Source organism: Polypterus senegalus, chromosome 18 (assembly GCF_016835505.1).
Source record: "Polypterus senegalus isolate Bchr_013 chromosome 18, ASM1683550v1, whole genome shotgun sequence".
NCBI classification, from domain to species: Eukaryota; Metazoa; Chordata; class Cladistia; order Polypteriformes; family Polypteridae; genus Polypterus; species Polypterus senegalus.
This window is the reverse complement of record NC_053171.1, coordinates 64,392,718-64,417,835: the sequence shown is the minus strand read 5'-3', so window position 1 is coordinate 64,417,835 and position 25,118 is coordinate 64,392,718. Positions and strand designations below refer to the sequence as shown.

Genomic DNA, 25,118 nt, shown 5'->3' with positions numbered 1-25,118 from the left:
CTTGTATTCGCGATCTCGTTCTTTCGGTCACTACCCATAGCTCATGACCATAGGTGTGGGTAGGAGCGTAGATCGACTGGTAAATTGAGAGCTTTGCCTTATGGCTCAGCTCCTTTTTCACCACGACAGACCGATGCAGAGCCTGCATCACTGCGGATGCCACACCGATCCGCCTGTCGATCTCACGCTCCATTCTTCCCTCACCTGTGAACAAGACCCCGAGATACTTGAACTCCTCCACTTGGGGCAGGATCTCTCCCCCAACCCTGAGAGGGCACTCCACCCTTTTCCGGCTGAGGACCATGCTCTCGGATTTGGAGGTGCTGATTCTCATCCCAGCCGCTTCACACTCAGCTGCGAACCGATCCAGAGAGAGCTGAAGATCACGGCCTGATGAAGCAAACAGGACAACATCATCTGCAAAAAGCAGTGACCCAATCCTGAGTCCACCAAACCGGACCCCTTCAACACCCTGGCTGCGCTTAGAAATTCTATCCATAAAAGTTATGAACAGAATCGGTGACAAAGGGCAGCCCTGGATAAGCTTACCACTAAAATGGTTTCAGAACCAACCAACACTTAACTTCTCGTCTTGCAGGAGGTGAGCCCAGAAGACAGCTTTACATTGCTCTTTGGGTTACGTGGGTTGCCAGGCACTTGCCAGCGAATGCCACCCACAGGGTTGGTTCCAGGAGTGGGACCAGGTAACCCCCTCCTAAGCAGGTAACACAGTTTATTTATTTATTTTTTTTCCACTATCAGAGTCATTGTGAACCATTCTTTGTTTTGTCACCATTACTGTTGATGGTTTTCACAGGTATTCAGTTGGGGAGGCTAGGAGTAGCATTGGTCAGTCAGTCATCATCCAACCCGCTATTTCCTAATACAGGGTCACAGAGGTCTGCTGGAACCAATCCCAGCCAACATAGGATGCAAGGCAGGAACAAATCCCCAGGCAGGGCGCCAGCCCACTGCAGGAGGTGAAACAGCTAAATCAGCTGATTTTCACTACAAAAGACTCAATTGTTAATTGGTAAATTGGCCAATCACAAAAAAGTTTTTTGCAGCATTGTGCTTTCCTAAGCTTTATGGTAATTTAGCTGTAGTGCCCCGTTACATGAGGTATTACGGTAGTTGAGTGAGAACACGTTTGTTTTTTTTACCTGAAAACTTCCTGTAAGCAGAGAGCAGTAAGGCAGACTTTACCAGAGAGATGGCGTTTTTTGGTGTTGGGGGGCTGGAATATTAGCGTTTACATGAAAGAAAATGGAGTTACGAATAAAGAAAAAGAAAATTGGAGAAGTCGTCCTGTGCAATTTGGCAAACAGCAAGAAAAGCTACTTTGTCCTTGTCTGAGTATGAATGGTGAGGTGTTAAGTGCAGAAGCTCACATCTTAAATTAGAAAAAGATAAAGAAGAAATGGAAATTGCTGCTTAGTAAACAACAGGCTTGTGAGACGCTTGTTAATGCGTCTGTTTTACTTGTACACTTGTTAAGCATATTATTAGCCTTGTGCCTTCTTGATAAAAATCTTTTGAACATTTGATAGATTTGGGTCTTTTTTAAAAGGTCTGTATTTACTATTTGTTTATGTGTGATTGCTCTGCTGCAGGATTGCAACATTGTTGAAAAATGCACCTTAGTGAGATTTCTTTGGGAAGAGGGAGTGAAAGCTGCTGAAATTCACTGCCAGATGTTGGCTTGTTTAGATCAGTAAGCTGTCTGGGTTTGCATCTTGCATCAACTTTGCTGCTCCAGAAGTCATCCTGCACTATAGCATGTGCAAAATCATAGCCGATATACAAATATGCAAACAAAGCAAAGTAATCTGTCGTTCTCTGATGAAGAGACATTCGCCAAGTCCATATGGGCTGGTGTGTCTAATGTTGATGGCCGACCAGATCAAGCTTTATCGGTGATACTTGTTCTTCTCACTTTAAACATTTCTACCCATTCATAAACATATCATCTATGATGTTGTTTTCACTTCCATACCAAGCCAACATCCTTCAGTGAATTATAGAAGGTTTTAGTCCCTCTGCCCAAAGAAATCTCACTACGACACGTTGTTCAACGATGGTTAATCCCACTGTGGAGCATTCTGGTTCATTTGACCTCGGGTTCAACTAAACTAATACCAGAGCGCTGAGCTACTGTATGTGTGTTCCAACTACCCACAGGCCATCACAAATGTGGTGTATTACATCAGCTTCTATCCGTTGTGATTACTGTGTCATTTTCAAATTGCCTTTGCTTTTTAATTATTCTTCATAAATGCATGTTTTAACAGCACAAAATGAGTAAAGCCTGTAAGTGCATGTGTTTCTACATTTAAGAAGTGTTTCACTGCCAATATCAATTAGCTGAATCAATGTGTGAGAATACGTATTATATTGTTTGTAAGATAAATGGTGAAAACTACTCTTTTAAACTAAGCTTTACTTCAGATAAGTACATTACAGAGCAAATTAAACAATATGACACCTTGTAATTATAAGAAGCATTTTATTTGATTTCATACCATATGTACTATGGATAAATATTTTCACAACATATTTTGTCAGTTAAAAAAGAATGTATTTTAAGGAAATTTTATTTATTGTAGTATTTTTATGGTCACTCAGCAATACGCCTACAGAATTTTTTATTAATAAAAAATGAACAGTAAACACCTGTGTGCTACAGTTTAATAATAAAAATACACTTTAATAGAGGACATAAGGCTTCTCTGCATTTACTGCATATACTCGCATATAAGTCGGGTCTTCAAACCTGAAAAATCAATCATAAAATCAGAACCTGACTTATACGCCCATTCAAAAATACAACTTCTTGCTTCCTCTAATCTTGCACCAGTTTATCAGACACATCGAATTTTGTTGCAGCAGCGCAGTTACCAATTTCTTTCACCACTTCAACGACTTTTAATTTAAAACCAGCTTCATATTTTATTCTGATTGAATATTCCATCATAGATAAGGGATGCTCTTACGATAAAGGTGTTTGAGGGTGTGAGATGCAAAAACACAAATCAGTGCAAACGTTGCTTCAGAATAGTTCTGGTATTACCGTGTGGTCATGTAGGCACAAAGCATAGAAAAAAAAGGCAGCGTGCTCCGTGGTTACTCTCTCAGGAGGGCCTTAGCATATCATCATATCATATTCTCTTGTACCAATAGCGTGAGTTTTCCTCATTCGACTTATACAACCAACATTATAAAATACCAGAAATCATACAGTAAAATCAAGCCCCGACTTATACGCAGGAGAACTTAAATGTGAGTATATACGGTAGTTATGCAGAAGTTTAATATAAAAGATTTTTAAAAATATAAAGAAAAAAAACGGAATTGGTGTCCAGTAAAATGACATTTATGATCGGTATCAGCCCTACAAAAACCTGGTCAGAGCATCCCTAACTAGCAGATTATGTTGTCCTCTTTGTCTCCTCTGACTGTGAGGTGTGAAGCAGCTGGGATGAGGATCAGCACCCTCAAGTCGGAGGTCATGGTTCTATTTGGGAAAAGAGCGGATTGCTCCCTCTAGATGGAGGTTGGGAGTGGGACTGCCCATTACGGAGGGCTTTGAGTATCCTGGGATTTTATTCACGAGTGACAGAAAAAGGGAATTTGAGATTGACAAGTGGATTGTAGGAGCAGCAGCTGTTCTGCAGGAGCTCTAAATGTCTGTGGTGGGAAAGCAGAAGCAGAGTCTAAAGACAAAATTCTCAGTTTACCATTCAAGCTACATCTCTGTCCTCACGTAAAGTCATGCGCTGTGTAATGACCAAAAAAATGAGATTGTAGAGTACAAGAAGCTGAAATGAGGAATCTTTACAGGGTGGCTGGGCAGACACGACATGACAGGGTGAGAAACTCAGTGATTCAGGAGGGCCTCAGAGTAAAGTTGCTAGCTATGAAAGAATAAAATGCAACTAAGGAGAACAAAGGGTTATCTAAAGATGAATGAAGAACCCTGTCGCATGCAATCCATTGCACACAAAAGCAAATAAACAGTTAGTCAGTACTATTCACCTTACACTAACGCTCACACCTCCATTATCTACCAATTAAAATGATTTACTGTTTCACTGTAATTTATTAGGATGACCAGAATCTCAAGTGAAAAGAACATTCCAAATTTCAATTTATTAATCCCAATAAATAACTGAAGAATATCAAAATGTCATGGTTTACTAGGTTGTCCATCTAATAAAACAGTGCTCCACCAAAACAAATATATTTACAACTATGCATACGAAACTTCAAGGAGGACCCCCTCATACCCCAGCTAATATACATATAATAGCGCTATCCAATTTCTGACAGGGAAAGTTTGATTAAGAACTTGTGTTAAATTTGATCTGTGGATCTAAAAAAATCCAGTGCTATCAGAAAAGCATGAGAACAGCAAAAAAACAAAAATAAACTCATTGACTCCCAAGCGTTTTTGAATGAACTGCCAGGAACTGTGGGAAACCTTCCATCTTTATTAGAAGGAGGGCAGTCCCTGGTGGTGATGAACAGGTGGTCCAGCCTTTTGGGGAACCACCCACATGACAAAGGTTTAGAAACAAAATCAAAACTAAGGGATAATGCAACCAATTAACAAAAGGATGTAAACACAAGACAAGGGAGAAACCCTGGGTGACATACAACAATCAGGAGGCGAGTTAGGCAAAGTTGGGAGAAAGACAGGCCAGAAGAGATAGACAGATGGAGACTTCTTGCATCATATTAAGAAAAACTAAAGGGAGGAAAAAATAGCCCACCATTCAATTATGGCAACAGCCCGTATTAAAGGACTCACCGGGATTTGGGATACTTCTTTTTTGTGTGTTCCTTTATGCAATAATTAAGACTTCTAGTACGGTTATTTTTAATTATTGTTGGAGTTTTCATTATGTAAAGTTTGTTTTGAGTTTTTTTGGGTCATTTTGAATTACGTTAACCCTCTGAACCCAGAAGGGCTGATTTTCAGGCCAGCCATACAGCAGTAATAGCGGTATATACCCGAAAGGCCGGAATAATAACCCCACTATCTATCTTCAGAATCCTGCACATATCTGTTACTCTGCGCTACTGTTATGCTACTCCACTCTGTAAATCTTGCACTTGCATGTAGAGGTATATTCTCGAAAGGCAGCTACACCTGTCTAATGTCATTACCTGGCTGGTTGCAATTCCAATCTTCATGATATTACACTACACACATGTCTAGTTACGATATTATGCTACTTACACAAGTTACTCTATTTTTTTTTTTTAGCTTTAGATCAACTTTGCTTTTTCTCATAGGTTTCAAGAAGAAAACAGAAAGGATTTCGGTTGAACTTTAGCATGGGAGCAACTCAACACAATGGATGATTAGTGAGCACAGGCAAAGACAGTTTTTGCCCTTTTGCTCCATGGAAGGGTTCCTTCCACCCTGAGCTCACCTTAGGATATCAGCATTACAGTGTACATTGAAACTCCCCACCTTTCACTGTGCCAGAGAGAGTTTGGGCGTTTGATGCAAGAAGCCCCATGGGAAAAGAGAAAACACAAGACAATTGACTGGAGGGTGGTGAAGATTATGTGAAATATTTTTGTGCATTGCTTCTGGTACTAAAAACTGATTTGAGGCTTAACACTCAAAGGTGCAGTTTTGGCATTAGGTCCTTATGTTGTACTTGTATAACAGTGTATATGACAAAAAAATCTGGAATCTTATAAGGGAGGGGAGAAAATGGTGACAACTGCGACATTTGTTGTGATCCAACTTCTTGGTCTATAGTAGCAATCTGTTGTTAAAGCATTTTGGCTTCTCATCATATCATCATATAATAAATTTTTACTTTTATAAATCAAAATTTTTGACTTTTAAAATTGTTGGAAAATTCTGGGGAGGCAAGGATTATAGTGCCAGAACGCTGGGGAGGGTTCAAAGAGGCTAAGAATATTTATTTTTAGTTTCTTGGCAGGTTGTGTCACGTAACTGCAATCACGGCATCAATTACATCAAAAGATGTGATGTTATTAATATGGCAGCAGTCCTGTGGCACTTTATTTTTTGGTTGAATAAAATCCTTGAACTTACCTTTGCCGACAGTTACTTGTAAACCCAGAAGACCAAAGGGTCAGGCTTTGTGTCAGTTTATTGAACTCCTTTCTGCCTTTGACTGTTGATTCTGTACTTTCCTCGTAATTCGATTACCTTTCAGTTTCTCTGCTTTCTCTTCCTACTTTACTCATCTTGCATTAATCACCTCCTGTTTATTACATCTTTTCTCACAATAATCCTAGGACTTTGTATCCTAATATTTAGGCTTTTCCCTATAGTCATCCTTCCCTTGTGTTTCTGAATTGAATTTCAGGTTGATATCCTGTAGTAAGGGTTGTCTTCTACTTAAACTTTTTAAAGCCTTAAGCCCTCCACCCCTTGGTGTACATTCTCCTGGCATCTCTGAATTAGTTCTAATCAACACAGAACATCATCGACTCACAATGGGGACTCGGAATGTGTCACCACCTGCTGAGGCTGACTCTCTTTGGTCATGCAAGCAGACACCTAAGAAAAGCAGCATTCATTTGCTTTCTACTACAATTTTCCATTAATCCCAAAAGGCTGTCTGCAGCTATCTCTGGAAAAATGTTTTTATGAGATAAGCAGGCCCCATTACTGCAGTACACATACAGCTTATCACATGGTGGCAAGCAAGCGCCAGCGGTACAATAACAAAATGATCACTCTTGTCAGACACAACCCAACATCCACTGACATCTCTCTCTTATTTCCTTTTGGTGGGAGATCCTAAGACTGGAGATTGTGTTTTCAGATGTCTCTCTTTTTCTACAGTTTAGTCAAACTACTGTGTTGTGACACAAAAAACTTTCAATACAAGCCTTCTTTACCGGTGTAAAGGAGAACTAGCATGTCCTTCATCAGGGTTTCTCTAGAAGAAAAATCATGTAGTAGCAGAATCTATGCCTAAGTGAATTTATTGCACAAACACAAGTCTTCCATGAAATCCACCCTTTATCTCCAGTACGTTCAGATGCTCTTACCATGACAACATTACACCTCATGCAGGGTGTGCTTCACATGTCCAACAACAGGCAGCATCCTAATAAACTCCAACCATGGTGGCACCCACAAAAACAAGCACACAAAATTACATCATGGGAAAGGCACTATATAAATAAAATGTATTATTATTATTATTATTATTATTATATTATCATGAAAAAGGGGCTTAAATATAAGCAAACATTAGTAAAAAATCTAATTTCATGCTCCTGACACCCTGATTGAACTGTTATGAGAAATGGACCCAAATGTTTTACCTTGAGAAGGATGAGAAAATGAAGAGAGAGACTAAAACTAGAAACAGACAAGGGTCGAAGCCAAAGAAGCCTGAGAAAGCAAACACCAGAGCCCAATACGTAAACCAACAAAAGTTTCTGACTACCAAAAATGTTTTTTAAAGCTAACTACTAGTTGCAGAGGGTTGTGAATTATAGTCCTAGGGTCTAGGGAGCATTTCATACGTTCTGAAAACGTAGGAGCCGGTGGGATGGATAAAGGTGTAATACAGTTGGTGACTTCCTTTCTTCCCTCTTTACCTTAGGAATAGGGAATGTCCCAGTGGTCTCAGATATCATTTCGGCCCATCTCCCAGAAGCCTGGCACTGGAACTCTCTGTTCACTACTGCAGCAGGTTTCAGAAGAGGACTGAGCCCTCTCTTAACAAAGGTTCTTCTGCAAGCTCATACCAACTGATGGTTCCTCCTATAGATCATTCATTTTGCTGCCTTTTGTGCAAGTAACTACTGACAAACTACTTTTCATCCTGGACCCCCAACTCAATGACAGACTTAGTCTCATATGGCTGTCACTTGATAGAAATTGAAGCCATATCTAACAACTAAGCAATCATAATAAATAAACTAATAAATGATGCATCAAAAGGTGCAGCTAAAACGAGAAAAATATCCTACTGTGTAACAGAGGGAAACAATTCAGACTGCCTGGCATTCTAGGGGATATTTAAAGTTGTTCAGCTGACAGATTTCAGATAACCACCCTTAGTCTATGTTTGGACAAGCTGAACAGAAGTGCAGGGTATTCTGGGAAGATACAGCAGGATTCAAAGGGTTTGCATAGTTAGATTTTGCAGCTTTTGATTTAGAAAATAGTCTTGAGTTTGTAATGATTCTATAACATTTTTCTGCACTTTCACAGTGTTTCGGGAAAACTGTAAGATGCTATGATGTTCTGATAAATGAGATGAAAACCAGTAAACAAGGTATTATGTTTGTGTGCTTTTCTGGGGCGGCAATAAGGGAGGTGGAACAGCATGTGGTACAGCACGTTAGGGGTCTGTGGTGTTTGGAGCTTTTAAAATAAAAAATGAACTACCGTTCCATAGTTGTGTGTGGCCCTGGGATATTTAACCATTAAACTGCCACATACTTGGGGGGTTAATCACCCCCGGACACCAAATACTTTTTTGCTGCATTTTTTAAAGAAATGTCACAATTCACCAAGAAAAAGTGACATTTTAATGGAACACACTTTTTTATGCAAAGAACATCACAATTACTGCCACACTGATCATTTTACACACTGCCAATGAACTGTAAAAACTATTAAAAAACTACTGCAACAATCTATTATTATATGTAGAAGGTGCAAGTGACACCATTGATGAAATTCAATAAATCACTGAGCCAACCGTGCTTGAACCGGCTGCACGCAAGCAAAGGGACAGTGATGCTGCAGTGCTCATGAGCTGGCTACCCTACGAATGTACGGCACTGACTGATCAGCTCTGGTGTGCTGGCAAATTGCACTGGGAAGCGACTATAGTCGGTTTAAGGTTAATAGGGGATCATGCTCACATAGGAGTGAGTAATTGGTTCCAGCTTCCTCATTGAAGGATTAAGAGACGTGGGAGGAGAGAGGAAAAAAAAAGACGGAGAGTGAAGAGAATTGTGAGGTTGAGCCAACACAGTGGTAAGGAGGCAGGCAATCAGCGGCCCTGCAAGGGAGAAAGAAGAGAACAGCACCACCAGGGGCAGATTGAGCTCCATTGAATATTTCAGAGGAGCAAGGGTGATTGGGAGGACTACAAGGGATCCGGTAGATGCCAAGGAGGACCTAATCAAAAACAGAGGTCCGGCTCTGAGCAACATGGCGGACAACAAAGGATGGCAGCTGGGGAGTGAGTGTTTGAGATAAAATAAAGGAATCAACCTGACACGGGTCCATCTAAGAGTCTCCAATAAATGTATCTTGGATTGGGAGGGGGGCAAATCAGATTAACAGTCACTCAACCATATAGAGAAGGTGGCAGCTCCACAGGGAGACAAACCAGGCCAGAATTTCAGGCCAGGGTAGTGGGGTTCTGAGAGAGCCAATGTGCTGCCCTATTCATATTAGAAGGATAATTTTTCATTGACATATCCTGAAGAGACGTGCGAGCCTATCAGTGAACAAATTGTCCTCCAGGATGAGAACACCTTCCACCATCAATGGTGTAACAAATAACAAGGCCATCAGTGAGACAAACTGCAAAAACTGAAGATAGTCAATGAATTATTGTAGTGACGAGTAGAACAATCTAGAATGACAAACAGTGTTCATCAAAAGGTGAGGTATGTAACAACACCCAAGATATCCTTTTAATTACCACAAAATTATCCACAATGAAGAAAACAACACTTAATGATTAGATGATAGTATTACAAAGGATTGGCATCACAACGGAAAACAAACCTGAAACAATCCGAAGTACCATTTCATTTTATTATCTGCTTCACAGTAATGGACTCTGGGAAGCATCACTACTTTCACGCGAAAGAACTCATCATGTGATAGGTTGTTGGCCTGAACTCTACTATCCTGAGAGTGAACTGACATGAAAAAGGTTTATAAAAACAAAAAAAAAACAAAACAGGAGACAAAAATTGCAATCAAAAGGTACAAGCAAAATGTTTGAGGGGCACAAGCAAGATTTATTAAAGTGTTTTAGCATCTGCAGATCAGGGGCCCCTTATATAATGACGTGCGAAGAACTCACACTATAACATGGCGTAAGCACAAAAGTGGGAATGTGCATACACACAGAAAAATCCGGATGCAGGAATCCGTGCATACGCAAACTTCCACGTTCTCCCGCTATATAAATCCTGATCAGCGTGAAAAGTAACGCACGTTCACATGCCTGCTGTCCCGCCCCAACTCCTCCCAGAATTAGGCCTCTTTGAATATGTAAATCAATATAAATAGCCCTTAAGCTCAGCTCAGCTGCTCCGAGTGGTGCAGTGAGAGTAATATGGAAAAAGATGATCCGCCAGAGGTGTGAGTTGAAACTACTTCTGACAGGGGACTCTGCCAGACGTTCCCAGCAGACCCTCACAACACGTTTGGGCCTACCAGGCCTGACTGGCATCCTCCCCCACCATCGAAGCTAACTCACCGCCAGCTGGTGATCAGTTGACAGCTCCGCCCCTCTCTTCACCCGAGTGTCCAAGACATGTGGCCACAAATCCTATGACACGACCACCCGAGGGGCTGTTCGGTCCCTGTACAAATGGTGTCAGAGCTTGGTCTGCATTGCCGGCAGTAAGTCGAACCCATTTTCAGTGAGAGTTGGACGCGGCCAGGGATGCCCTTTGTCACCGATTCTGTACATAACTTTTATGGAGAGAATTTCTAGGCGCAGCCAGGGTGTTGAGGGGGTCTGGTTTGATGGACTCAGGATTGGGTCACTGCTTTTTGCAGATGATGTTGTCCTGTTTGCTTCATCAGGCCGTGATCTTCAATTCTCTCTGGATCGATTTGCAGCTGAGTGTGATGTGGCTGGGATGGGAATCAGCACCTCCAAATCTGAGACCATGGTCCTCAGCCGGAAAAGGGTGGAGTGCCCTCTTAGGGTTGGGAGCGAGATCCTGCCCCAATTGGAGAAGTTCAAGTATCTCGGGGTCTTGTTCATGAGTGAGGGAAGAATGGAGTGTGAGATCGACAGGCGGATCTGTGCGGTATCCGCAGTGATGCGGGCTCTGCATCGGTCTGTCGTGGTGAAAAAGGAGCAGAGCCGTAAGGCAAAGCTCTCAATTTACCAGTCAATCTACGTTCCTACCCTCACCTATGGTCATGAGCTATGGGTAGTGACCGAAAGAACAAGATCGCGAATACTAGCAGCTGAAATGAGTTTCCTCCACAGGGTGTCTGGGCTTTCCCTTAAAGGTAGGGTGAGAAGCTCAGTCATCCAGGAGGGGTTGAGTAGAGCCGTTGCTCCTCCGCATTGAGAGGAGTCAGATGAGGTGGCTCAGGCATCTGATCAGGATGCCTCCTGGATGCCTCCCTGGTGAGGTGTTCCTGGCACGTCCAACCGGGAGGAGGTCCCGAGGAAGACCCAGGACACGCTGGAGGGACTATGTCTCCCGGCTGGCCTGGGAACGCCTCGGGATTCCCCTGGAAGAGCTAGAAGAAGTGGCCAGGGAGAGGGAAGTCTGGGCATCTCTGCTCAAGCTGCTGCCCTCGCAAACTGACCTCGGATAAGCAGAAGAGGATGGATGGATGGATGAAGATGATCCGCTGTAGCAACCCCTAACGGGAGCAGCTAAAAGAAGAAGAACAAGGTGCAGTGAGAGTAACAACGCTAAAGCAGTTATGGTATTTAGAATAGTTTGACCATTCTGTGGACCATTATATTGTTACAGGTTAATTACAATCAGATGCATTAAACTAATAAACAATATGCGGTTAATTTCAGTGTATTTATAGAGCCGCATCAGGGATGTGGATCTGAAAAAGAAAGATAAACCACATAGGAACAGTAGCATTGCTTTGATGCTAGATGCTGCCAGTCTGCAAAACCGAGTGGAGAACTTGCGTACGACAGAGTATGAGCTACTGTGGAAATGTGCGTGGCTTTACCCCAAGTTTAGGTTTTATACATCGCGATTTGAATGTGAAAACATTCGTACGCAACATTTCCATGTGTACGCACCGTTTATACATGATGCCCCTGATGAGGAAGAGCACCCACAGCTGACCCTTTATCTTGTTGTGCTGATTACCAACAAATCACGACCTCTGAGGCCACGTCCCTAGAAATACAACATACGTACCTAGCAACAAGTACCCAAAATTACAGCAATTGTGGGACCTAAAATGGCATCCAAGATGTTATGAAAACATTTGACAACTCCTCATCTATTAGGAAAATTCAATAAATAATGCCAGGAGAGGAATCCTTGACTTAAAAAATCCCATGATCAAGTATAATATCGTACCACTTATCAAAATGAGCAAAAAACAAAGCAAAGCCAAATCATAGAACCCACAACATGGAAAGAGAAAGATGAAGGTGTGGAAGAATCATTTTAGGGTAACATAGCATACACCTTTAAGAAATATCATAAAGGGATAATAAATGTCAGAAATGAGATAAAGGTCAAGTGAACAACAAAATGTACACTGAAATATAAGAGTTGGTTTAGGAAAAATACTGAGATGGTCAAGTAAATAAAGAATGGACCAGAAGAAAAGTTGATGTAATATATAAAATGTACTGAAGGATGACTAACAGATGACAAAGAAATCAGCAGATGTCCTGTAAACGATCACAATGGACAATTGTTATATGCACAGAAATTTCAAGGGTTGTAGCTCATTTCAAAAGGTATACTGTAAGAAGAACCAGAGTTTAATATAATAGACTTTTATTTTATATAAATCATTTGGGTGTAAACCAATGAACCAACCAGAGTAAATGAATGGATTGATTGACACTGTATGTAAATTCAATAGATTATAAAATGAACCTCTATTCTTTGTTTCTCTAACCATTCTGATCATGCTGACCAGGCTGTAATAAACTGCTTTTGAAGAATGCATTTTGCAGAGGAATAATTAAAATATACAATGAACAGCTTTTCTCCCGCCTGATTACTGATTTGTCCTGTTAGAGGATGTTCCTTTCTTTAATAAGATGTTAAATTTCGACCACAAAGGGCACACCCTAAGAACAGTAAGAGGCTCAGGACAGAATGTGAATCGTCACAGGCTCAGCTCACACAGTTGACCAGCATGACTTTGGGGATATGGTGGGAAAACCCAGAGAGATATGAGGCAGATGGGCAAACTCCACAAGGACAACATCCAAACCCAGCACAGTGGACCCATGAAGCAGTACCACCTCACTTCCCACACGTAACAACTTTATCTTATATTCCTCTTTTATAAGGATAACCGTGCCAGTTTGTTTATCATTTATTACTTGTCCCCTGTGATCAAATCATCCCAATACACATTACCAGGTCATAAGGTTACAGAAAGCTTAAGAACAAAGAGATGGTAAAACATAATTTTCAGCGAAACGATGTCTTCAAATAAAAGCAGCCACATAATTGGGACTGGCTAGAATAATAATAAAACAAGCTTTTTATTGGACGTTATTTATAGAAATATACTGCTGTCCAGATCATTAACTGAAGCCACCCACTCACTTTAGTGCTGTAGAAGGTCTGCCAAGTCACACTCTCATTGATCTCCACTTCTAGCAGACACCCGTATCCCTTCACTGAACTTGAACGACTTTTCTGTGGTGGCTGGCAACTTTCTTATTGCTGTGATAAAGCTGCACCCAGACGTGGAAAGGATTTTTATGTGATGAGAATTCAATTAGCTGGGAAATTCCTGTGTGTGATTTATATCCTGTGTACTTAAAGAGGTGAGCTGTACAAATTAAAAAAAAAAAAACAAAAAAACAATTCACTATATGTATAAAATTAGCTGAAAGGCTGTTTTATGTTGGCCCCCCAGGTTAACCCCAGTGCATATCTGAGACATCTCCTCCCCTCTGGTCAGGGATATTGACAGCAGGCATTTGAATTGACAATAAAGTCCTTTCCACCAGACAGGGAGCATCAACGTCAATCTTGATGAACGTGACAAGACGGCCCTCAGCTAAACATCAGATTAATTCCCACTCATTACACTCCACCACTGGGGTAGAGACACTACACAGACAGCACAGTAATCAGTCGTTTATTCTTGTAACGATAAACCTTTAACGAATCTTACAATTTAACTGTCAGGATCAATGAATATGTTTCATAGACGCACGAAGGGGTCACATTTTAAGAAGAGTCTCACAGATCTCGGTGCTTGTTTTTTAAGATCACTGAGATCATCACATGGAACAGTAATTGGTACATGGTGTGACATCCAGTTTTTAGTTTTTTGCTCATTTGTACCTTTTTTTGCTAGCTTGTGTCTTTTGTTATGTTGAGACCTGAGACCTTTTGATGATTTTAACCACTCACGCACAAGGTGTCCCGCCATATTTACAAGTTGCTTGTGTTTGCTGTAGTAAACCTACAAGTCAATCAAAAGCAATAATGCCATTTATACAAACCTAAGGGTGTCTTCTTTTAAATAAATCAAAAGTTTCCATGTTGTCTGCTTTCTTTCATGATTAAAATATTTGATTTTCACACGAATATGCTGAGGTCAGCACAGCTGAGTGAATCTGTTTTTACTGAACATCTCACCTATGTCTTGCCACATACACAGTGAAGGGCTCATTACGTTTGGATAGTTTAGTGTCACCCAATTTTACTGATGATTAGTTGTCTATGACTGGCCATTTATATTATACTAGAGGGGCAAAGTCCCCCGGAACCTTTGGCGCCCAACCCCCAGTTGCAGCCAGAATATTAGTACAATCTGTAAATGTACAAAAGAAAAATGATTATTTATTGGAGTCAAAATCAGAAAATTCTATAAATATGTAAAAGAAAAATTAATTATTATTTAACAGAGTAAAAATCATGAAATGAGAATAAAATATTTACTCTCTTACCGAGTATTCCCATTAAACTGAGGTTCATTATGCTCGATGAGTATTTATAAGAGAATAAATAAACGATCCATTCGTTTTAACTGACATTCTTATTGATAAAAAAAAAAATAATTAAATTACTCATCCAAATAACAGGAAAAATCACGTGAAAACTAAAGTGGTATGCGTAATCGTAACTCAACCTTCAGCTAACTAAATCACCTAAATACAATCATTGGTGTTACGAATAGATCCTTTTTTTAATAGTTTGTTCCTGTGAAAGAAAGTTTACTCGATCAAAAATAATGCAATTTATTGAATTAAATTATTAAAATAAATGATTGAAATAATAATAATTTATTGAAATTAAAAACCACGACTTTCTTGATGTTTTAATTTATCATTTAATAACGGAATAAGAATCTGAAAAACTAACATCATCATTATTCACTTTGAGTAGTGTAGGTTTTAAAATAAGTCCGATTTAAAGCGTGACAAAAAATGTGAAATATAAACATCACATAAAATCGTTGCACTTTTAGGCTTAGGATTTTATATAGATTTATATTATATGTCACAGCTGCGCATAAAAGACAGGAAGTAAATGTCTTTTGGGTCTTCTTTACACATTGTTACATGTAAAGGTTAATTCAGATTCTGATCACATTTTTGACTTTACTGAGAATGTCATTATACCACGCCACTCATGTCACCACGCCATCAGGACATGAGAGTAAAAAAAAGATGTAACAGTTAATGACTTATTCACAGTATAATCCACCCCAACACACAAACACACTCATGCCTATCCACCCAATAGAAGTAATTGACTGCACTGTGTGATGTTTCTTATCCAGTTTATTTATCATACTTGTCCCTGAGACACTGGAAGTCAGAAACTATCATGATCAAAAAAATAAAACAAAATTTTGCACAGCTCTGTTGATCCCTTAGATGGCAGTGACAGTAGAGGTGGAAGTGGTGGGGTGGATTATACTGTGAAAATATGTCATGTGCTCGTGACCCAGTGACTACCACTTGCGTCTCAAAAGTTTAGGTGTAAGTATCTGTATGACTATCTCTGCATCCAGGGCTTCCTGCAATGGCATTGTATGGATGTATTTAGTTTAATCCAAACAACAACATTAAAATTAAATAAATAAAGTCACACTAAATTCCTGTAGAGTAACTTCAACAGAAGTGTGAATTGCAGAACAAAAACCCCAGTCTTGGGGGTAAAATTTCAGTTTTGTGTGTGTCTAGTGTTTAACTGAAAAAGTTTCAAGGACTGGCATGAAAAATAATTTCAAAAGTAATGGTTTGAATGAGTACAAAATTATATGTACATAGTTACAAATTGTTTACTTGTTGCTTCAGACTGATACAAAGTGTGTGTTTATATAATAGTTTTAAAAAAAATTAAAGAAATATAATTGCTAGTGCATTCCTTGTTTTGTAAGATTGTTTAGGTGCAAGAGACTACAGTTTTCCAACCAAGGGGACACCTTGTGCCAAACAGTAGACCTCTGCAATGCTTTGGGATGTGACATCTAAATTTGGCACAATGACACCTGACAGATTAGGACAGCAAAGAAACTTGATGCCAGGGTTGTGCATCATAAAATCTCTTGGTTATGTAATATCAAATTCAAATTTTTGGATAGAAATCCCTAAAACACCAAATGTGTGTACATGTGTTTTGTTGATATTGGTGTAAACAATGCATTTTAATCATATAAATACTTTAAAAAATTTGAAATGTTCTTGCTACATGTTCTACATTGTTCTTCTGCCATTTGCAGCTCCTTTATTACAAAAGCAGAGTAATAGCATTTTGTTTTTAGGTATGTAATTTAGGAGCAGTAATGCCAAAGACCCCTTAGTCCACAAGTAGTTTAATATTTTTTCACATCTTGGTTTTGTTATTTCATAATGTCATTTTCTTTCGCATGAGTAACACCATTATATGGAGTTTCTCTGTTTGGTTTGTAATGATGTTGCCATGTTAGGATGATCGGAGGTGTCCAAATATACCAACTCGCAAGAAATGGAAAGGACCAGGAGAATCTGAAGAGTGGACTGATGGTCAAAACGGCATTCAAGGAGACCCTTAACCAAAACCAATAACACATATGGAAAATTTAGAGTTAAAAACAAGAGCACGGATTTGATATTCCAGAAAAAAATAAACCTTGAATTACTGCATTAGAAGATCTTTTTTTTTATCTGTCAACCTTAGATACCCCAGAAACGCCTGGGGTGACCTTTGTATTGCTGCCAGGTTGACGTCTTAAAAGAGCGCACCCCAGGGAATTCTGGGCAAGATCTCCATGGAGATGGTGCAAAGGTTAGAGCCAACCCCAGAGGTGACACGTATCCTTCAGAAGGTACACCTTGAGCCATCCATGGAACTGCAGTGCAATGGTTCTCCTTATGCTGACTGCCCACCCAAATGCCAAACTGTGCGACTCACAAAGTCGGGACCATTTTATCCATTTGTAACAAATTCTTTCAGTAAAACAAGTTAAACCTATGCAGGTTTATAGAAAAAAAAATAGATATTCTTTACAAATGAGCTTCCACGCCACAGCACGCACTCAATTGACTATTCATGCACACTGTAATTATATTCTCCTGGAGAAAAAAAAAAGTCCTTTCTTAAGTAAAATCTGCAAAAAGCACATTTCATAAATGCTAGCAGCTCACCAAACATTAGATATGCAATATGGCTTGAAAAAATAGGACAAAGGCTGGCTCTGGGAAAGCAATTATTTCTGTAAAAAATACAATTTTCCAACAGATAAAAAGAACAAGTCACAGCACAGTCAAAGTCTATTGTGATTCTTAAAACTCATTGTGATCACTTTGGCTGTAGACTTATAGGAAGTGCTACTGGAAGGTTTTTTTGTGCTTTAAAAAGTTTTTATTTTATAAAGTGGCTTACATAGTTTTGTGAGGAAGGACAACCATAAAACCGGAGCAAAAGGGAGGAGAGGCTTATGAATGGAGGTAAAGTATAATCAGAGGCAGCCTTTGGGGGTGGTGACTAGGGCAATAGCCTCAGGCCCCGCGATAGGAGATTCTTTTGTCACCATCAGCTCATCATACAAATATGCGGGGCCTCTGCAAGACATTCAAATCCGTTATAGACTGAAATGCGGTACATGGTAGATTTCTTCGGAAACCACTCATAAACAAGAACATGTTACTTTAGAAGCCTTTCCCAGCATCTATACCAATAACCAAGAAAGCTCTTAGCATGACATTTTTGGTTTCAAAAAAAAAACTCGGGTGGAGCGCGCAAACCCTTTCTAGTTTATTAATCTCACGAATCATTAATTAACTTGGTTAAAGGCCACTAAACCAATATAAGAACAATTACAATATGTAATGTAGTCAAACGGCCAATGGTACCTGCATAAGGCACCATGTTTTTTAACAATAATAAGGCGTACAGCATTAGAGGCAGACAAGCCCATGAGTGTGGTGTTACGGTATATAGCCTACACTTATGGCTCTCGGTCCTGCATATGACACTCACCCAAGGCCCCGCGTACTCCTAAGGCCGCCTCTGGTATAATGAACTATAAATAATTAATGTCTCTTCTCAAGAATTCACTCTGGACAGCATCTCCCTATCAGCTACTTGTCCTTCCTGAGATGGCAGCAGGACTCGAACTCGGGCCACAGCATTAGAGGAGAACTCCTTCGAGCCAATGGCCTATTGGGCTCTGCCAGCATGGTGTCAGTTATGCAGCAGCAGGCTCTCACTCTGTGTTGATCCACGGATGAATCTGGGTTAGGGTGCCATTGGTCTCTGTTACATTAAGCAAGCTAGCAAGGAAAACAGTAAGACTGGGAGAAAAAGGCACAGTGAAAAATACAGAAAAAGGTTTGAAACCATACTGGCAACAGAACTGAACCAAGAAGCAAAAAGCAGAGACAACAACTACTGGCAAAGGTCAAAACCAAAAGGAGACAGAGAAAACACGAGAGTCAAAAGGGGTTTCAGTATCCACAGACTCAGATAAAGAAGTGAACCTTAGATGACCGTTTTATACCTCAAAAGTTCAGGACCACTGAGGATACGCTCTTAACAACCCTAGTGACCTTAGGACAAAACTGAGGTGATTGTAATGAAAAGAAAATGGCAGTGAAAACAACTCATCTAAATAGGCAAAATCAAAAAACTAATAACAGCTTCAAATTATAGGGATAAGAAAACATCCAGAATGAGGGGGACTTCAAGAAAAGTGATTGAGAAGAACCCACAAAGATGATCTAAGAACACATTTCTAACCGGCTCCATTGAGGAATTCATCCAACGCGATGCCCCCCTATCATAAGACAGCAGTAGTGGGGCTCAAACTCAGGGCGCTTTGGATTACAGAACAGCCTTCTCTGACACAGCTTTGGGGGGATCTCCTTTAGTAGAGGCTGCTTTGTAATCGCAGTTTGTGACCAACCAATGTCATCTGACGGTCTGTGGTGAATAACTTAACAGGGGAAACAACAGCAGATATGACAACAAATGAAGAGAGGTGCAACTGACTAGCCTCCTCTTTGGGTGTCTACACAAACCCAATGTGTGAGTAGGTTCAATGAGCAAATTAAAAAGCACCTCACAGCTATGTACACGTAAAGTATATGCACACTACAGTATGTGCATCTTGCCTTGAAAGCTTGCATATTGTAATCAGTTCAGTTAGCCAATAAAAGGTGTCACTTTGCTTGACTTCTCATTACATCCATAATGGCTAACGATGTACAACACCCTAGTACTACTAGAATAATCAAGAAAATGATCCATTTGGCTATGTTTCATGAAGGTTTACATACAGGCTTAGGATTTAAAAACAAATGCTGACTAGCCAAATACATAGTTCTTCACACAAGTAATGCATTCTATTTTATAATAAATAACAACATAACATGCTTTAAAAAGTAACGTTCCGCTCACAGCCTTAGGAGGTACTGGTTCCATGCTTGTATTTCGACGCACAATGGCCGATGATGGCAATTTAATGACACATGAAGTGTTTTGCCAAGGGGGAATGACATATGTAGACTAATGGCTGTGAACGAACATTTCTTTTTTTTTAAAATCAGGTTTCTCCCTTAACCGGGTTACCCAGCCTATCCCGTCGCATTCAGTAATGAGTGGACAATAAGAAGTCTGAAGATCAGCTGGCTAGAGAGATGCAGAAAGAGCTGACTGGAAATTATCACTTGGCCAGAGACTTTGTGAAACTAATAAGTTTATGGGACACTCAAATTGAAGGTGTTTCTGATCTTTGTCTGCTTTCAGAGAGACTGGACGACCCAGGCTGCATGGTTTTAAAAGCTGTATCTCTATTAACTAACTACAATATTTAGAGATTAAAACTTAAGCCTGCTTTACTGCTTGTTCTATTTGTGCTGCTAAGAGCGGGGAAGTGAGATTTCTTTCTCAGTTAGGTCAATCAAGGGTATATGAAATCAGCTGCAGTGACAGCCATACCTGGAAGAAGTCTGAAGCTAGTGGACCGCAGTCTCATGTTTGAGTGCACGGCCGCTGTGAATCATTTATATCAGTATAGGCTGGTAAGTGAGTGGACAGAAGAAACAGAAGTAGCGACCAAGGTGTGATGTATAACCGTAGTCTACGGAGAAAGGATCTTTGCATCTGATAAAATGTTTTAAGTAAAGGAGTTCCCAAAAACCTCCACGTGATAAAACACTTGCCTTTAAACAGTGGCCTTGAAAAAGGCAATTAAACAAACAAGACCCACCATGCAAGTTATGACTACCGGTGGACATTCAAGACCGAGCTATCTGGAACAGTCCATCCAGCCAAACACGAGTTTCTCAAAAAACAAGACCCACCATGCAAGTTACAATTACTTGTGGATGTTCACGATGCAGCCACCCTGTAGAGTCCTTCCTACCAAATGCGAATTTGACCGCCAAGTCCTGAACTTCCTTCTTCATGTAACTACAGGAGAGAGAATGGGAGGGTCTGCACCCAAGCCAAGGCTCACATAATCACTAGTGTCTATGCTTGCACAGCAAATAACGCTTTAGGGCTTTGTCTGTAAACTTTGTAGCTGTGAAATTTTGAAAGGAACCCCTGTCTATCTTTTGTACAGACAGCCATTCTAAAGGCCCCAATTAAAGGAGCAGCAGCCCATCTTATATGCTGTGTGATATCACGTTAGTGTCGATTGCACATGGCGCCCCTTTTGGCTTACCTCCCAGTACATTTGTGTATGTTACAGAAGGCCCTTCGGGGAGAAACTCAGTGTGAAGTCAACAACGCCCTGGGGGCTACGAGCAGCCGAGCAGTATTACGAGTGACATTAACCTGATTGTGAAAGCAACCCTAGGCTCTGTTTGCCTGGCGGACCTCCATTTGTTTTCCCCACGCATGAATGGCTAGTTATTTGGTGGAGTGTAATTTATGGCTAGCTGCCGTCGCTCCAAGCTCAATATTATCCTATTTATTTATTCCTGGACTGTACACACAAGAAGCACAGCGTGTGGTCAGGAGCAGCGGCTGTCCTGTCACTAAACGCAAAGGGCATGGGAAGATTTCCATGGAGACAGGGAAGTGACAGCTTTGCAATTTCATGGAAGAGACAGTCCCAGCATGCACTCAGGTAGCCAGCCTCAACCTGGCAGGGCTTTGGACAGAAGGAAGGATGGAATGGGTGAGCAGGTGCCACAACGGAGTCTGGAAAGAGCAACTCCTAGTATCGGAGACCTCAGCGCGGCTCCCAAATTTTAATTTTATGATGTGGGGCTTTAAGAGAGCGGTGGCACTTTACCATAAAGCGAAAGAGAAAAGCAGCTATTATTATTTTAATTATTGATTAAATCATTCTGCAATTATTAAAATGCATTTATGTGAATGACACTGCTTTCAAGCTATTATAGAGAGAAAAATGAGCCTGGGAATTATTCATAAATTATTTATCAAATATTAAATGATGAGTCTTGGGAGGACAGCTAGCTTTGTCTCTTAATTATTAAAAGGGAACTGGAATTAAATGCTTTATTTCATTTTAAAACACATATATAGACAGAAGTGCATCATCTCTGATGTGGCTGTGTGTGAGTATGGCTTATGATGAACTGGCATACCATCCAGGTTGAGGCTTTGCCTTGCACCGCAATGCTGCCTCTGTGACCCTGTGATGGATCAGTTATTATTAAAAACAGCTTATTATATTTACTTTTATTTGCTTAGAAGATGCTTTTATCCAAAGCAATTTCCAAAGGAGGTCATCATAATCGAGTAAACATCAGTCTGGGGGATATTTCAAAATAAGTGTTACACGATGAGGCTACAAAAGTGATCAACACAAGTGGCGAGCTCAAAACAAAATTCCAGTGAGTTACACTTCCTAGATTACCAAACCCAACAACTTATAGCAGTTAGATAGAAATTCACCAAACAAGAGGGACTTCAAAAGCTTCTTAAACAAATCGAGGGAGTGAGAATCCCAAAAGGAGGTGTGCAGCTCATTCCACCAGCCAGGAGCTACACATGAAAAGCGTCTGGACTGAGACATGATGTAGACACAGAGATGGCATCACACCATTCCGTACAACAACACACCTGAGAGGTCGAGGGGAACCAGAGGACCTCACAAGTGTCTCCACATACAGTCATGTGAAAAAGAAAGTACACCCCCTTTCAATTCTAAGGTTTTATGTGTAAAGACCATTGTTACCCTCCCCAGGAGTGGTTGACCAACAAAGATCACTCCAAGAGCAAAGCGTGTAATAGTCGGCGAGGTCACAAAGGCCTAATATTCACGCTCATGAGTCCACCATCAGGAGAACACTGAACAACAATGGTGTGTGTGGCAGGGTTGCAAAGAGAAAGTCACTGCTCTCCAAAAAAAAACATTGCTGCTCGTCTGCAGTTTGCTAAAGATCACGTGGACAAACCAGAAGGCTATTGGAAGAATGTTTTGTTGACGGATGAGACCAAAATAGAAGTTTTTGGTTTAAATGAAAGCGTTATGTTTGGAGAAAGGAAAACACTGCATTGCAGCATAAGAACCTTATCCCATCTGTGAAACATGGTGGTGGCAGTATCATGGTTTGGGCCTGTTTTGCTGCTTCTGGGCCAGGACTGCTTGCCTTTGTTGATGGAACAATAATTTTTTAATTATATCAGAGAATTCTAAAGGAAAATGTCAGGGCATCTGTCCATGAACTGAATCTCAAGAGAAGGTGGGTCATGCAGCAAGACAATGACCCTAAGCACACAAGTCATTCTACCAAAGAATGGTTAAAGAAGAGTAAAGTTAATGTTTTGGAATGGCCAAGTCAATGTCCTGACCTTAATCCAATCGAAGCGAGCAGTTAATGTGAGGAAACCTACCAACATCCCAGAGCTGAAGCTGTTCTGTATGGAGGAATGGGCTAAAATTCCTCCAAGCCAGTGTGCAGGAATGATCAAAAGTTACCGGAAATGTTTCATTTCAGTTATTGCTGCAAAGGGGGGTCACACCCGATACTGAAAGCAAAGGTTCACATACAGTACTTTTGCCACTCACAAATATGTAATATCCGATCATCTTCCTTAATAAATAAATGACCAAGTATAATATTTTTGTCTCATTTGTTTAACTGGTTTCTCTTTATCTTAGGACTTGAGTGCAAATCTGATGATGTTTTAGGTCATATTTATGCAAAAATATAGAAAATTCTAAAGGGTTCACAAACTTTCAAGCACCACTGTATACCTTTACTGTTTTCATGGGAAGTAGGAGGGCAAGTAGCAGCCACATGTGATCATTAGCACGTGTGACCACCTCAATAAAAGCAGTCGTTCTGGCAGTTTACTGGTCTGGATGTGTTAACACAATGCCAAGGAACAAACCACAAGACCTCTGGAACAATGTCCATTAGACAGACTAAACTAAAGTGGAGATGTTTGGCCATAATGCACAATGCCACATTTGGTGAAAACCAAACAAGCACATCAGCACAGACAGCTCAGACCAACGGTCAAGAATGGTGGTGGAGGACTGATGATTTGGCCTTGTTTTACAGCCACAGTACTTGGGCACCTTGCTGTCATTGAGTTGATCATGAACTCCTCTGTATACCAAAGTATTCTGGAGGCAAATGTGAGACCATCTGTCTGACAGCTAAAGCTTTACAAAAGTTGGGTCATGCAACAGTACAATGATGCCAAGCATACCAGCAAATCTACAACAGAATGGCTGAAAAAGAAAAGAATCAAGGTGTTGCAATGGGCCAGTCAACCTAACTGAAATGCTGTGGCAGGACCTTAAGAGAGCTGTGCAGGAACAAATACCCTCAAATCTCAATGAACTAAAACAACATTATAAAGAAGAGTGGGCCAAAAGTCCTCCACAACGATGTGAGAGACTGGTAAAGTCATACAGAAAATGATTACTTCAAGTTATTGTGCTAAATGAGGTTCTACAAGCTATTGAACCATGGGGTGTACTTAGGTTTACATACATGGTGTCTCCATTTTGGATTCATATTTGTTAAAAAAAATAATGGAATCTGTTGTGTGTTGTTTTGCACCAGAGGTTATATTTAAATAAGCTTAGAACCTGGTAAGGACCAGATTTTTTATAATTATGTCATGATATGTAAAACAATACAACTGTAAGAGTGTGTACTTTTTTCACATGACTGTAGTATATAGGTGCTCACCCATTGACTACTCTGTAGGCAAGCTTCAAGGGTTTGAACTTAGTATGTGCCATTATGGGTAGCCAGTGTAGTGATCTAAGAAGAGGAGTGAGTTCTGCCTACCTCGACTGGTTGTACAGTAGATGTGCTGTTGTGTTTTAAATTCTCTGTTGTGTCTTGGTGACACATGCCAGCACTCCTTAGTTGCAATAGTCCAAATGTGACAAGACCAAAGCCTGGACCAAGGGTTGTGCTGAATACTCTTGAGAAATAATAGAGAAAAGTTGAAAGATGACCAGAGAGATTCTTTCAGCATTTTTGAAGTAAAAGAACTGTGAAGGAGGAGGTGAAGTGCATCAGGAACAGTACATGGGACTGAAATCATACAGACAGTGAAATAGGGAAATGATCTAAAGATGTTTATTTTCTGAGTTCTTAGCATGTGAGGAAGTAGATATCCTTCCAGCAGTAAAAGGGACTAATAAGGAGTCACTGAAAAATTTGGAAATTGCAGAGAGAGATGTGCTGCTTGGATTTAACAGGCTAAAATCAAACAAATCACCATATAATATTTATCCTTGAGTTCTTAAGAAGCTTAACAAGTACGGACACATA

General features: G+C 40.3%; 1 protein-coding gene across 9 annotated transcripts in view; it reads right to left on the bottom strand.

Moving 5' to 3' along the window:
• The window catches only part of tmem121aa (transmembrane protein 121Aa), a 345,702-nt gene that overhangs the window by 6,598 nt on the left and 313,986 nt on the right, over positions 1-25,118 (bottom strand). Inside the window, exons 1-2 of one of the 9 annotated variants that reach the window (XM_039741733.1) lie at positions 13,590-13,599; positions 6,512-6,514 (exon numbers count right to left, since the gene is read on the bottom strand). The exons of 6 other annotated variants lie outside the window; for them this stretch is intronic. The gene's annotated coding sequence lies outside the window, so the exon portion shown is untranslated. 2 more of the 9 variants (XM_039741734.1, XR_005631297.1) reach the window with 2 other exon arrangements.